The following is a 14,529-nucleotide window of genomic DNA, read 5'->3' as shown; positions in this document are numbered from 1 at the left end:
CTGGATATTGGAGAGAAGAAGAGGTCTGAAGCACAGGACTGACAGTCAGAAAATCTGGGTTCTCTTCCAATTTGGTCACAGACTTACTATGTCATCTCTCTCCCCACCTGTAAAAAGGGGGAGATACTACCTCCCAGCGGTGGTTTGAGGCTTGACTCTTTTTTTTTTTTTTATATCCTCTGTTGGAAGACATATTATAGATGTGGAGAGAAAAAAGTTAAATGTAAACAGTCTGCAATGCAGACATGCTCCAGGGAATGGAGAAAGAAAAGAGGCAAGCAAACAAAACCTCACAGACCCTGCAGAGACTGTTGATTTCAGAAGGGGAAGAACTGATTTCATTCTAAGCTTTGTTTCCCCTAGCCTGACTTCACCAAACCAGACTTAAGCATGCCTGCTTTTCAGGTCCAAGAACATAAATTCTTCCCTCCGGTGGCTCTCGATGACATCACAGTGTGCCCTCTATGAGCCCCAGAGCAAAGAATGTGGCCTGTGGAGTTGTGGCTAAGAATACATTCAGCGTATGTCCTTGTTTGCCTTCATAGTTGCCTGTCTAAAGTTAACAGCCAGTAGATTTTTATTTTGCTGTTTGCCAGATCTGCATACTAAGTGCATTTAATGTTGCTGAAAGCTGTTAAATTGGCCGCAATGGGAACTGAAGTCCTTTCTACACAGAACAAGTTACTGCCGCACCCCAATGAGGAGACACTTCTGTGGTCAGCGCAATTCAGGGCCCAGGAACATCCTGTCTGCCTCTCAGTTGAGACTGGCAACAAATGTGCTAAGTAGTGCTGTGATGTGGTTTTATGATGTGAATATATTGACAGCAGTACAGCTATTCCCTACAGAATGGGGAATAACTATTCTAGTCTAAATCAGCTTTATACCAGCATAACTGCAGCCATATTAGGGCTTTTATCTGTGTTTTTTTACCAAAAACTATATAAAGTTATACCTCTAGCCAAAACAGTTATGTCAGTTAAATTTTTAAACGTAAAGTTATACTAGTATAACTGCATCTACGCTAGAGCTTTCACCAACACAGCTATGTCAGGGGAAAAAAATGAAATCATATCCTAGCTGCCATAGCTATGCTGATAAAACTCCTAAGTGTAGACCAGGCCTTAAACTTAATAAAAGCCCATAGTGAGGCTGAGAGGAGGTCAAATAAGTTATTTGATATTCTCTTTTGTCTCCTATAACTGCAGTTTCTCCCTCTCATGCCTAGAGCATTTTAATGTAGTGAGTAGATGGCATATACTTTATCTGGCTAATGTATTAAGAAATGCATTATAATTGGAGTTGTTTAAGATTTTTAGGATTTCTATTCAGAATTAGTTCTTTACAGAATGACGGATTTTACCATTCATACCATAATTAGACAAAATGATGGACTAGCCCCAATGGAAAGAATACACTAATTAGTGTTCATTTGTGCTAGACAAACCCACAGAGACAACTCTCTGGTTCTTTTTATCATAGCTTCTTTTGAAGTGCAGTATTCAGCTTGAAATCAGTATATTATTGTTACTTAAGTATCTACAAGTCTCCTTAAGACTTGATCCCTTTAACTATGTTTTTAGGCTAATAGCCTAACAGGAAGTAAGCAAACTTGTCTTCCACCAAGAAAAATAAGATGCCCTGAAGAAAATACAGTCCTGTCAATGGCTATCCTCAGAAGCACCACACTGGACTGGGACCACCATTGGTCTGTTCCAATATTCCTGTGTTCCTCTGTGTCCTAGAGCTAATGTCCCTGGGGAAATATTTGACATGCTCCAAATCCTATTTGTCTGTGTGATCTAATCAAAGCAGACTATGCAGGAGAATTTGCTCTAATATACACAATATAGAATCAAGCCAAAAACCAGCTGAGTATGGCTGTTGGCAAAGAGCACCCCTGTTTAAGCAAATGCTATGTGTGGTCATGTTCTACTGAAAGCAGATAACATACCAATATTGAAACTTATGTATTGCATCTGGCATATCATCGAGAACGACTGTTATTGAGGAATTAACCTTCAGTACCTATAGTCCAAGCCTAAATAAAGTAGAACTTAGTTTAAGATGAAAAACTTGTCTCAGAAATCTTTGCAATCACGCTGTTAGTGTCCTAGATATCTGGGAACAAGTAACCCAGTAACATTCACCTTGACCACAAATGTATTTGTATAGAAAAAACACAACAATATTGTTTGTATATGCAGTTCTTGCAGCTAATTAGCACCTGAGGGCAGGTTGTGTATAAACAGAAAACAATAAGGGATCTGAAATATATCCCCAGCCGAACTCTGCACACTACCAGCCGCAGCACCAGGCAGGACTTTTATATGCATCTTCATCAACCTGCCATCTTTTAAATAAAAGAAAGATTCTGATAAAGAGAATCGAACTGGAACAATTTTATGCACCGTGACAGAGCCATTCATGAGGACGTAGTGCCCTGGAGAAATAAAGAAATGTAACACCGTCTGCTCTGAGATGAGGTTAGGCAGTTTTCTTGTAATTTTACATACAAATAATTTCTTTGACATCAAAAAAGTCACCATTAAAAAAAAATAAACTTACTAGTAACTGTGCCAACAGTGTCTTCATCAGAACTCCTCTTCAGCAGGCACTTACAGATGTATCCTCTGTATGATGCCTCTACCTTACCACATACAGCACTTATAGGGAATCAGCAACTGACCCAGGGACTAGTAATTGGACATGGATCATTTCACAGAGGCGGCTGCATCAATTTTAGATCTGGCTGATAGTGATCTAAAGTTGTTAGAATCTGATCGTTGTTCAGTGGTCTGTGTGATGGTAATCTCACACCAGTTCCTAGTGAACAAATGTCTATTTCCCAAAGCCAAATGTAGTGCCAGTAGCCAAGGACTGATAACACCATAGGGAATGGAGAATCTGGTCACTCCTAGTGGTAGTCCCTCTGGAGTACAGCTGAGGCACACTCCGATTTTTACTCCTACTGCCCAGGCTGTGTACCTTTGCACAGATTAAACACCTAAGTCCATCCACATCTGTCAATCCGTTTGTTTTCACAGACGGACTGCAACTCACTTAACACAAAATCAAATAAACCAATAACTAAGCTTCAGTTGGTGGCAATTTCCCTTTACTTGGCACGACTGTACAATTTTTCCACAGTTGATCAGTATTTTAAAAATGGTACTGTGACAAGAACAATGGTTTCCACACTGAAAGAGAGAAGTGAAGTTACTGTAGTTGGAAGTGTAGATAAATAGGCAGCCATGCTTGTTTTAGGCTGAGACAAACAGGACAACTGTGAGTTCAGCAACGTTAACTCTAGGGAAAGAGTAATGCAAAACAGTCTTGTTTTGACATTAGCACTTCTAGCAGTAATCACTCTCCCAAACATAACAGACTTCTGTTTTAGATCTAAGCTGGTTAAGCTACACCCAATATGAATTTTACCCTATATGTTTGAGTGGATTCTAGCAAGACTGATTATTAGACAGATGACTGTCTGGAATTGCAACACATTTGCTGATATCTAATTGAGAGAGAACACCGTATTTGTAAAGTATACACACAGCTTTCCAAATTCATTACACGTATAAAAGGACTTCTCTAGATTATTTCTCCTTCCCGCTCAAAAAAACACTGCCTACAGCTCAAAACTTCATAATTCCCTACTTGTGTGAAATGTATGTTGCACTCTCCACCATCTGGTTTGCTTCCACATAACTGATATTTTTGACATTGCTGGTGATAAAAATTATTAAAATTTAATGAAATACAAGAAGTGAGTAGAAATATTTTTTTAGCACAGATTCTGTTTGGGTCAGAATCTCCAAACATATTAAAAAAAAGAGCGCTGGTAGAGACTGGATAATTCGAGGATCCTCAATTTGAGATGCCTGAATGAGGCTCCTACAGCAATACCACAAATCACCACCTTCTATTGCTGTTAGATTGCCTTTGTGTTAGCAGTGACAGGGCAGACCCCACCTGGACAGCTAACACATCACAAAGCTGTCATTGCTATTGGCACCCTAGGTGGCAACTTCATAGGCCCAGGAATGAATGGACGGGCCCACCAACCTGTCCTCTCATCTCAGCGAGGAAAAGGCAGTGATGGGGGAGCTGGTGCCACCAATACCTGTGCTGTACTTGTTCTGTAGATAAAATGAACTTAACTTCCTCAGTGTCAGGCGACTGGGACTTTTCATAAGAATTACATTTACTAAAAGAAAACACAATATCAGGTTTAAGCCCAATTTAAAAATTAAAAGAAGAGGACAAGCAGAGTTCAAAATAATGAATGTCCATCTGAGATGTCACGTAGAAGAGGAGGTGTACATCCCTCAGGTACTTTTTTCTGTCACCAGACAAGCTCTCAGTCTGAACACAGCACAATTCTCAAAGCCTCATGCAGATCCCAGATCCCTATATCAGTCTGTAACTTTATTGAGCACCTCCTAGTGGCTGGATGTGGCATGGCAGTCCTTTTCTCATCCCCTGGTACCTCCTGCAGCAGCAGGCTGTTGAACTTGGTTGGCAGGTCTTCGGAGGCTCAGTCCTCTAGCCTGGTCACAGTCAAAATGAACCCCTTCCATGATAGTAAAGAGTCCAACAAAAACTGTCTATCTGTCCTCACCATGGTCTTCAGCCCCGACTCTGGACCTTTTAAATTTAGCCCTTTGCTTGGGCTTCTAAAGGAGTCTTGTCCCCTGCTCAGAGATTACACCACTTCGCTGGTGGGGGAACCCAGCCCCACTCACTATTCCTGGTTCCACCACCCGCCATATATCACTCATTTCAATTAGTTGCTGCTGTTCCCTTGGACCTCTTCTCACCTGGCCCCTTTATCTTCACCCCTAACCTTAGGGTTAAAGTTCTCAGGTCCTCTCTCCCCCAGCTTAAGCAAATGCAGCCAGTCAAACTTCTGTGGCCAGAGAGAAGCCCCTTTCCTTGCCCCTCTGGTCCCAGCCCGGAACTGTCCTGCTAAGAGCATGCAACTCCTTTTATCTGAGCCTGCTGGGCTGCTGATTGGCCGCTTCCATGAGACCTCTCTAGCTGGCCTGGAGGCCCCACCTTTGCTACTCCTTTGCTGGGGCAGGATGTAGTAGGACCACAGGGTCTCCTGTAGGGAGCCACAGTGGCCAGGTACAACCCATTACACTGTCCCTCCACTGTGAAATGAATCTAATACACATTCAGATTCTTTCTACATTTTGTTTTGACAATGAGCTTGGCAATAACAAATGGATGACAGCAGTAACAGTAAGAAGGATTTTGTAAGTGTGGGGATGCTAATGAAAGGGACTGGAAAGAGTAAAAATTAGTCTGTTTGATGTCTTTTGAGCCTGGCGTAATGTCTGTCTGGATGTGCAGCACTGCCCTCTAGTGGCTACTTGTTCAGTACTTTGTTAGGGAAAAAGGGTTCCCCTCCCGTCTAGGGTTAGGAGGGTAGCCTTCCCTATCAACTTGGCTGCTTTTTCAGTTTCCTCTTCAGGCCTTTAGTGGCGCTTTTAGTTAACTAGATTCTTAAGCTATTCCCACACGGCATGTACATTGTATAGACAACAGTGGTGATGTCTATACATCTCTATGGGTAGGGTTATACTGAAAGGAGGAACAGAATATTTTAGACGTACAGCAGGTCTTTGTGCCTGTGAAAATGCACATATACCACCTAAGGATCTGATTACACTTATACTAACACAGCTGCCTTTGGAGAATAAAGCTCAGAGATTTCAGAGAACGTGATTTACCTGGATGAAAATTAATTTAAAATAAAACAGGTATATCCAAGGGATTGTGTGAACATCTGAAATGGTATTGGACTCACATAGTGGATTGCTGCTGATGTATTTTCTGGTAGCTGGGATACAGGAATATCATTTCACAGAGAGCAAGAAACAGTGCCAAACTGTCACCAGTTGAGGTTCCCTAGAGGATATCCAAGAGACTGGTTGCCAGGAAACGCCAGCCATATTGAACCTTCACAGCCACGATAGCTCTCCTTATGATATGTTACAGACTCCCTTTCAGACCTTTGCAAAGACCTGTATTTTGACCACTATACAAACTATTTTGTTTCCTTTTCAATTTTCTGCATGTCTCTTACACTGACTGTAAATTAGTGTTTTCTCTTGGTTTTTTGAGGCCCATTTTCCATTTCTGTAATACAGCATTTTTATCTACATTTGAGAGGAGACTAAGCATCATGTGTATGCAGCAAACCAGATCCTCAGCTGGTATAAATCAGCATAGCTCCATCACAGTCAGCGGAGTTACGCCAATATACATTAGTTGAGGATCTGATGAAGTACAGGCTAAATACCAACTTCTGTTCCCATGAGTCAAGTCAGAATTAAGGGGAATACCCCAATCCATTGGCAGGGCACGGAGCACCAGCACAGCTGTGCCATACTATGGATTACACTTCAGCCCATGGACTCAGCCCCAGGCATTCAAGAATCATGAGACAGGCCTCAGAAAAATCACTAAACTAATTTAAAAAAAATATGATTTTTAAATCAATGTTATTGTTTTTATTTGCTTGCTGGTCTCAGAGCTTTCAGGGACACTCAGTCACATTTTCAAGCTTTTCTCTGCAGCCATAAGGGCTAGAAACCAACTTAAAAAAAATTAAGCTGAGATTCTCACATGAATCTAGGAGCTGGGGATATAAGATAGACACCAAATATTGCAAGACTCACAGTAAAAGTCATGAGTTGGCAACACTGCAGACTATAGTAGTGGTCACACTATCTAAATCCCCTCCTTATGTGGAGGATTAATCCAATGAATGCCCTATCCCTCTGTCATTCCCCCACGCACCTTCTCTCATCCTCCCCCAGCCCTGCACAGCATTCCCACTCCTTTTGGGGCCCTGTATAAGAAGGAAAGGATTTGTACCTGTTTTCTGATGTAAGGCTCTCCATAGAAATGTACCCACCCATTTTCATTTATTTATAATACTTTTAATTTGTAATATGTTTACAGTGAGATAAGTATGCAGATTCTTCCCCCCACCACCACCCCCATTTCAATTTCCTTCCTGCATACAGTATTTCAGACATAGACTATTAAAAGCACTCCCAGAGTAGTCAGGGCTCCCTGGTGATAGGCCATCAATCTTGGGTGGTTTAGATTAAATAAATTGAGGACAGATTATCTTTGACAGGCTGGTGATGTAGGGTCAGGTCTTGCAAGGTGCTGAGCACACTCAACACATGTAGAAAATGAAGGTGATTAGCACCAGAAAAGAATCAGGCCCATTTTATGTAGGAAGAACTCTACTGTGTTTTCCTAACTTTGAAACATGTTTTGATAAACAGAGCTTTGATTAATAACTGCATTGGAATAAAAGTTATGCACATTTGGGACCAAAGTTAGTTCAAAACTCATAACCCATATGGGGCTTACCAAGAGGTCAACCTACTAGTTTTTTCTTTAGCAATGTGTAATATTTATTGTTACTTAACATGGCACACTCCTGAGAAGCCCTAGGGGAGTCACAATTCAAGCCAAATATAGAACACTGACAGGTATCATTCAGTAGGTTTTAGAATACAGCATAAAATGGAGGAGCATACTCTAGCTTTTTGGGACACAGACACACAAATGGCCAAAGCAATCTTTGATAATAAGGAAGGAGGCCTGTATTAATTCCCACAACACTATCAGCATGTACGTCAAACCTCAGCACTACCACCCATCTGAATAACAGACAGACTGAGACTAGTGAAAACCTCTCAATTTTTCTGAATATGCATTTTAATCTGCTGATATGAAGTTTGAGGAGGCTTCTGCTTACTAATGTATTGGAGTGGCTTCATGTCTGTACCTTTATTTTAGAAAAGGCTTTTCCCCCACCTAACTTTACATGGTATTTCACAACTATTAGAATATTATATTGAAAGCTTGTTTTTGTTTTGTTTTTTAAAAATATCACTTACATATTCTCAAAAAGATTTAGAGACTTACTGACTCCAATGCAGAATCTGATCTCAATCACACCTGTGTAAATCCAGAATATTAACATTCAACCTAAACTCTGGCTTCCACACATCCATGCCAATATTGTATCACATCATAATATCTACTAAATTCAAACACAACCTTTCTAAATATCCATTAATCAGTATAGTCTGCTTTATTTAACTTAAACAATTTGCAGTTTGGCTTGTGCTAAATTAAAGCAATGGGGCATTAATTATCATTGTTAATGAACTATCAACATGACAAACAGCTGTATAATTAGATTCGCTAAATCTTTTGTGCATCTTCCTAAAAAACACTAGTTGTTGTGTGTGACCTTGTCATATTAACTAACTCAGGAAATAAATAGGATTAGTGCTTACTTTTGGTAGTTCTTTCTCACATGTACTACTGTGTATTGCATTAGGCTTAAGACAGTGTATTTGTGGTTCAGTTTCTGTGGCCAGTAAAGGATTATTCTGTGCTACAATGGTGGACACTTGTATTTATGTATCAGATGTAGGGTTTTTGTTTGAACCAAAAATTAAAAAAACACCCACTACCCAAGAAGAGTTTTGTCCCCCCAACAATGGAGAGATGCCAAAGACTCCATGAAGTCCATTAGGGACTTCACTGATTTTATGTGGAAAGCACTCTGATACTACAACAATGGGCGGCAGTATAAAACCCTAAGGTAGATAGAATTCCTCCTGCCCTGCAGGAAGTAAGAGTCATAGCTACAGGAACTTCAATGGAAGTCATCCTACAGGCAGGAAATCTCCTAACAGGAGCAATTTTAAAGGGCCAGGCAGGGTTCTCATCCTACAAAAGCTTATGCATATGACTAGCCCCACTGTACTCAGTTTTCAGTTAATATTGCTCCTCTCAGCAGTAGACTTGCCATGTAAATAGGATAAACAGAATTTTCACCATAGTTTTAAAATGATTATTTATAGTTTTCTCCATAAACACTCTTGCTTAATACACTAAAAGACCTGAGCCCAATCCTGCTATCCTTGCTCATGTAAGTAGTCCCATTGACTTCAATGGTATTTGACACATAATAAATGTTACAAGCTCAATCTCTATAAAAATAAGATATTGAAAACCTCACAGATCCACTTAATGTTGAGAAAACAAAAATCTTACCACATTCTCAGATGCGAGCTGTATTCTGTTCGCACTCCATGTGCTAACTCATGCTTACTACAGTGACTGACGCATCATCAGGACAGCTCATACTGGAACAGGGTGCATAGAGTGGGATGTTTGCGTCATGGGCGCTGTTCTTCAGAGCCCTACAAAACAAAATTAAGATACTCTAAAACTTTTTGAAAACATTCACGTGTTCTGCTCATATGACAATATTGCTGCTTTTCAGCAAAGTTTTAATTAGGAGACTGCTAGCACATATGGAAATCTAATGCTCTGTACAGTATTGTATAAACAGTAAAGAGATGTGGTTATCTTGAAAATCTCATTTCAATCTGATCATTTGGACATTGTTACAAGTTAACTCCTAAAAGGACTATAATTTGAAAGATGGAGGGGAAAATATTTTTCTTCTGTTTATCAGTGTTTCCTTTGTGCTTTGACAGCACTTTGTGTATGTCCCATTGCACTTCCTCCACTAACACAATGACCTCACTCTTGCCATAGGAAAACAGTATCAGATTTGCACGGTCCCATATATAGGGCTTCTGATTTTCAATTTTTATAACCATAATTAGTTTTATAACCAATAAAACACCCCCACTTAAAAAAATAATAAACTGGAGTTTATCCAATAAACACCAGCAACGGTTACTTGTACCGAAGGCTTGTCTACACAGAGCAGTAATGCAGACTACAAGGGAGTGATTTCTAAAGCATATACTATAGTGGAAGCAGATATAATAGAAGCCCTACCCATATACCGTATGTGTAAGATAGTCCTTTCAGAGCACCCCCCTGTGGTACAACATGGCCCTTCAGGTACTGGCTTTAACTGTCTCTGGGGCCCTTGTAAGAAGTCACTCACAGACCAGAATGCTGTAAACTAAATTTCTGCTTTGTAAGATTTTATTTATTAAGTCTCTAACAGCAAATCAAACTGCTCCTTCACTCCTCCAGTCCAGTCCTTGTTCCCAGGATCCCACAACCCTCCTCCTAGGATCTGCACTGTTAACTTGCAAAGGTTTTTCCCTTCTTAGGTCAGAAATGCCACAGCTCTCCTTCTGGGCTCTGTACTGATCATTCAGGCCAGCTGCAGCCTTTACTCAGCTCCATCCAAGCTAGACCCTTTCAACTGTATCCCATCTAGCCTAGACTAGACGAGCAAAACAGGCCTCATCTCCCTTTTTAGAAGCTTCCCTTTTATTACCAGGCCTAGACTAATTTACCCATATGACCTCCCTGTCATAGAGCTACTCTAATTTCCCCCACCTGAGGAGGCAGACGAGTCACAGGTGGGAAAAGGGCCAGTCAGGCTGTCACCCTGTGACAATGTAAAGCACAGTGGCACACAAGTTTACCTGCTGTTCTGTACTGTGGGTCACTTTGTAGGAAAAAGTGTGTCACATGGACTGATCTCCCATCCCAACAGGACCTCTCTAATCCCCTGTCTCTCGGTTCTCATAGGACTGTATTCTGCAGGCCATCAGGAGACATGCTTTTCCACAGGCCTTGCAAGAGGACAGTAAAAGGGAGGAGGCAAAGCTGAAACTGAAGGCAGGAGAGTGCTCAGAGAGAAAAGCAGATGGGTAGCTCTGACCATGTCTGGTGATAATAATCACAAACCTTTCAAGAGGCCCTTCTAAACATGTGGGGGGAGAGAGACAGAAAAACCCTTTTACAATTATTCTTCCTTTTAAAATTACAATTTGCAACTTAAAGAGAATGTTTGTTTTAAAATTATTCAATTTCCCTTTGATTTGTTAATCCTCACACCTCCCCCCTGGCAAGCATACATAGGTAAATAGAAGTAATCCCATTTTACAGGTGAAGACACAGAAAGGGTAAATGGTTTGCCCAAGGTGCAATAGCCTGTTAGTGATAGAGGCAAGATTAAAACTCAGGAGCACAATGGATCCTAGCCTGGTGCTCAGTCTACTAGGCAATGCTTGCTGTCTCATTGCTGTTCATTTTTAAGCTCTTTGCAGAGTTACATGTCAAGGTAATGTGCATTCTTGGCTCTCCTGAAAGGTTCACTTTCTGTAACCTGAAGCATTTAAAATCTTTTATGTCTCCTTTGTGCACAGGATTTTTTGGAGGTCAACAAAGGGTCACCAGACACTGGTTTCCAGGAGAACATGCATAATTTCTGGGATTTATTTTTAGTTAATGCTCTCTATCTGCAAGACCACATACAGAGCCAGAGTTATTTATGCTTACAGGATTCTAAATAAAATATAACACTAAGAATTGAAACCACATTTGTCTCTTTTCCTTCTGTCTCCCATACCATGATAGTTTTAAGTGTGTGCTGTTTTGGTACTGGTGAAAGGCTTTACTTTATTTGACCTTCAGGGTAGTGAGTGAAGCCCCAGAGGAACGATAATTTCCTGTTGCAAAAAAATAATTTTTTTTCTGTTGCAAAAAAAAAGAAAAGAGAAAGAGCTAGAAAGACTCAGAGGTCAACTAAAGGCACTGTTGCCAACTCTTGTGGTTTTAGTGCAAGCCTCACAACATTTGGTATTTCTCTTAAAGCCCCAACTACTGGAATAAGACATTGCAAAAGAATCTCAGCTTTCATTTAAAAAAAATTTTTTTCAGAGAAGAGGTTGAAAAAGTGGCCCAATAACACTTTGAAGGGTCAAAAATCATTATACAAAGAAAACAAAAATGTATTATTTTTTAAAAAAAAACCTTATGATTTTTAAGACACTATCATGATTTTGGGGGGCCTGACTCATGATTTTTAACAGGGTTGGCCATATTATAAATGCCTTAGGACAAATATAAAGGGCTAAAGTTGCAGATTCACTCAAAGGGTACCAGAAGAGGACAGCTAGCAGAGACCTCTAGACAAGACCCTCTGCTCTGAGTAGGTGTCAAGGAAGACAGTGAATGCTGCTCAAGGGAAACTATAGTCCTTCTTATTTTCCTATCTGTACTTAACTTCCTTATCTCTGCTAAAACTACACTTCTAATATGTATTATCTTACTCTTCTAGGTACCCTGGATTTTCTTCATACACAACAAGTCTCAGAAACTGCTCCACTAACAGCCTTTTATTGTGTTGGTTTGTTCCCGTGGGCTCTTACAACTGTCACTGCACCAAACTCTTTAATCCACTGACAGAGAAGGGAGGAATTCACCTGGTTTTGAGGAGCCTGAGAAAACAATGCTCACCAGAATGTATCTATTAAAATCTCATCCTTTCATACATGTACATGGAAATATAATAATACTATTATTTTAGTATACAGTTCCACCCCCAAGTTTCTGATTGGATGGTGGAGGAGAATGACATCTGAACAAACCACGTGTGTGGTTCACATTTTCCTTTAGAAACATTGTAATAGTGAAAAGAAAAGGAGTACTTGTGGCACCTTAGAGACTAACAAATTTATTTGAGCATAAGCTTTCGTGAGCTACAGTTCACTTCATCGGATGCATCGATGAAGTGAGCTGTAGCTCACAAAAGCTTACGCTCAAATAAATTTGTTAGTCTCTAAGGTGCCACAAGTACTCCTTTTCTCTTTGCGAATACAGACTAACACAGCTGCTATTCTGAAATTGTAATAGTGAGGTAGTGTAGCTCCTCCCCAGAGAACAGGTGGTTTGCTCTGAAGAGAGACAACGGGAGACAGGTGTCAGATGGGACCTCAGGAGGAAAAAAACAGGGAAGGAAATTAAAAGAAACAAAGTAATCAAGAAGTAGATAGTAGCAAGTTCCAGGTGGGAACAGGAGGAATAGAATTAAAGGGTGTCTATACTTCGAGCTAGAGGTGTGATTTCCAGCTTGAGGAGACATATTCATGTTAGCGCTGATCGAGCTAATGCACTAAAGAGTGTAGTTATGGCAGCATGAAGGCTAACCACCCAGAGTACATGCCTGTCAGAGAAACCAGGTATGTACTTATGGTGGCTAGCCCATCCTGCTGCTCATGCTCCTATGGCTACGTTCTGTTCTTAGCACACTAGTTCACTGAGAGCTAGCACAAGTACATCTCCTTAAGCTAGAATCACACCCCCAGCGCAACATGCAGATATACTCAAATGTGAGCAGCCACACAGTGAAGTCATACATACCTGAGCTAATGTGTCCTCACTGGTGCTGCACTCACCAATGGGTCATCAGGAGTTTGGGGGACATATCCCATAGTTCTTGGTACTGCAGTAAGCTGAGTTGCTCTTTCCAGTAAATTGTGAGAGAACTTGTCTGTCCTCCTAGGCAATGGGAAGGAGGGGTGGGGGTGGGGGTGGGGGGAGAGTATTGTGGGAAGGCATTGGAGGTCTATTAGCACTTGGTGATGTAGGCTACTTCTGCATCATAAACTGGGAGGGTTACCAGCCTGAGTAAAAGTGGCCCCTGAGCTCTAACACCCAGCTAAACTGGGTTTAAAGCATCACTAAACTCAGGTCAGAGGGTTCTGCATGGATGGAGCAGTGGCAGGGAGGGCTTGAGGGCGAGATTATGGGCAACAGCTGATTAAGAGCCTGAGTTAACTCTGCAGGGACAAAAAAAGTTGCAAAAATGAACTGTGTTTTAATCATGGCAAAGGAGTAGGTTTTACAGTTATTATGCCAGATGTAACAGCGGTAGGTGCTGCAGTAACACCTACAAATAAACCATGATTATCTGAAGGCTAATTATCCAAATTTGAGTTGTCTGGACTTTGTTTCTGTCTCCCATTTCTGCACAGCGAAATGAATCAGAAACACTAATTTTGTGAAATTTTTGGATGTTTGCTAAAATCTTTGAAAAATTAAAATTAAACTATGTATAAAATGAAAACCATGTATAAGAGTGTAGTTGGGCTCTTAAAGCACACAGGAAGAGATAAGTCTTTGCCAGGTCTCCATTAACCACAGTTTTGTTTGGGAATGAGTGGGTATTCCCCATTTCTGGTCTTTCCAGGGTGGTTTGTTTCATTGACATTGAGGGCACTGGAGCATGGCATAGAGGAAAATCTCTGCTCTTTATCGAAGCTATGTAAGCCACAGTTGGTCAGGAATTCTTGTGATAAAAATAAGTAACAAAAATGAAAATAGCAGACTAGGTGTAAACTTAGATCGTTGCATGCTAGCTCCTTGTCCGTTCTCCAGGCCCCAGCCTAGCTCCTGTCTCTTGGGGAAAGCATCTCCCCACTGCTGGGTAAAAACAACACCAAATAGCAACTTTGTGCTTAGCAGTAAAGGAACACCTGGCTCTGAGGGCAGGCTGAGGATTGCTTTGGTTACCTTTATTTCGGGGTTCACAGGGGATGGGCAGGGGTTACTCTGGGGGCCATGTGGGTGCGTCTGTGTGTGGGTAACATTTGTGTGATAGACCCCCCCGACCATATGTCACTGGGGTGACGCTGCCCCCTGGGCCGCTCGCCCAGCGTGGGGCTCGCCGCTCGGGACAGGCCCGGCTTCGCTGAACCG

The 14,529-nt window shown here is 41.1% G+C and overlaps 1 long non-coding RNA gene across 1 annotated transcript in view; it reads right to left on the bottom strand.

Moving 5' to 3' along the window:
- The window catches only part of LOC125642259 (uncharacterized), a 45,721-nt gene extending 31,219 nt beyond the window's left edge, over positions 1-14,502 (bottom strand). Inside the window, exons 1-2 of the long non-coding RNA XR_007358349.2 lie at positions 13,192-14,502; positions 9,106-9,254 (exon numbers count right to left, since the gene is read on the bottom strand). This is a non-coding gene — a long non-coding RNA (uncharacterized LOC125642259). The remainder of the gene's footprint in view (positions 1-9,105; positions 9,255-13,191) is intronic.
- Between the last annotated feature and the right edge of the window lie 27 nt (positions 14,503-14,529).

The sequence above is a fragment of the Caretta caretta genome, chromosome 9 (genome assembly GCF_965140235.1).
Source record: "Caretta caretta isolate rCarCar2 chromosome 9, rCarCar1.hap1, whole genome shotgun sequence".
NCBI classification, from domain to species: Eukaryota; Metazoa; Chordata; order Testudines; family Cheloniidae; genus Caretta; species Caretta caretta.
The sequence above is the reverse complement of the archived record's forward strand: the minus strand, read 5'-3'. Positions and strand labels throughout refer to the sequence as shown.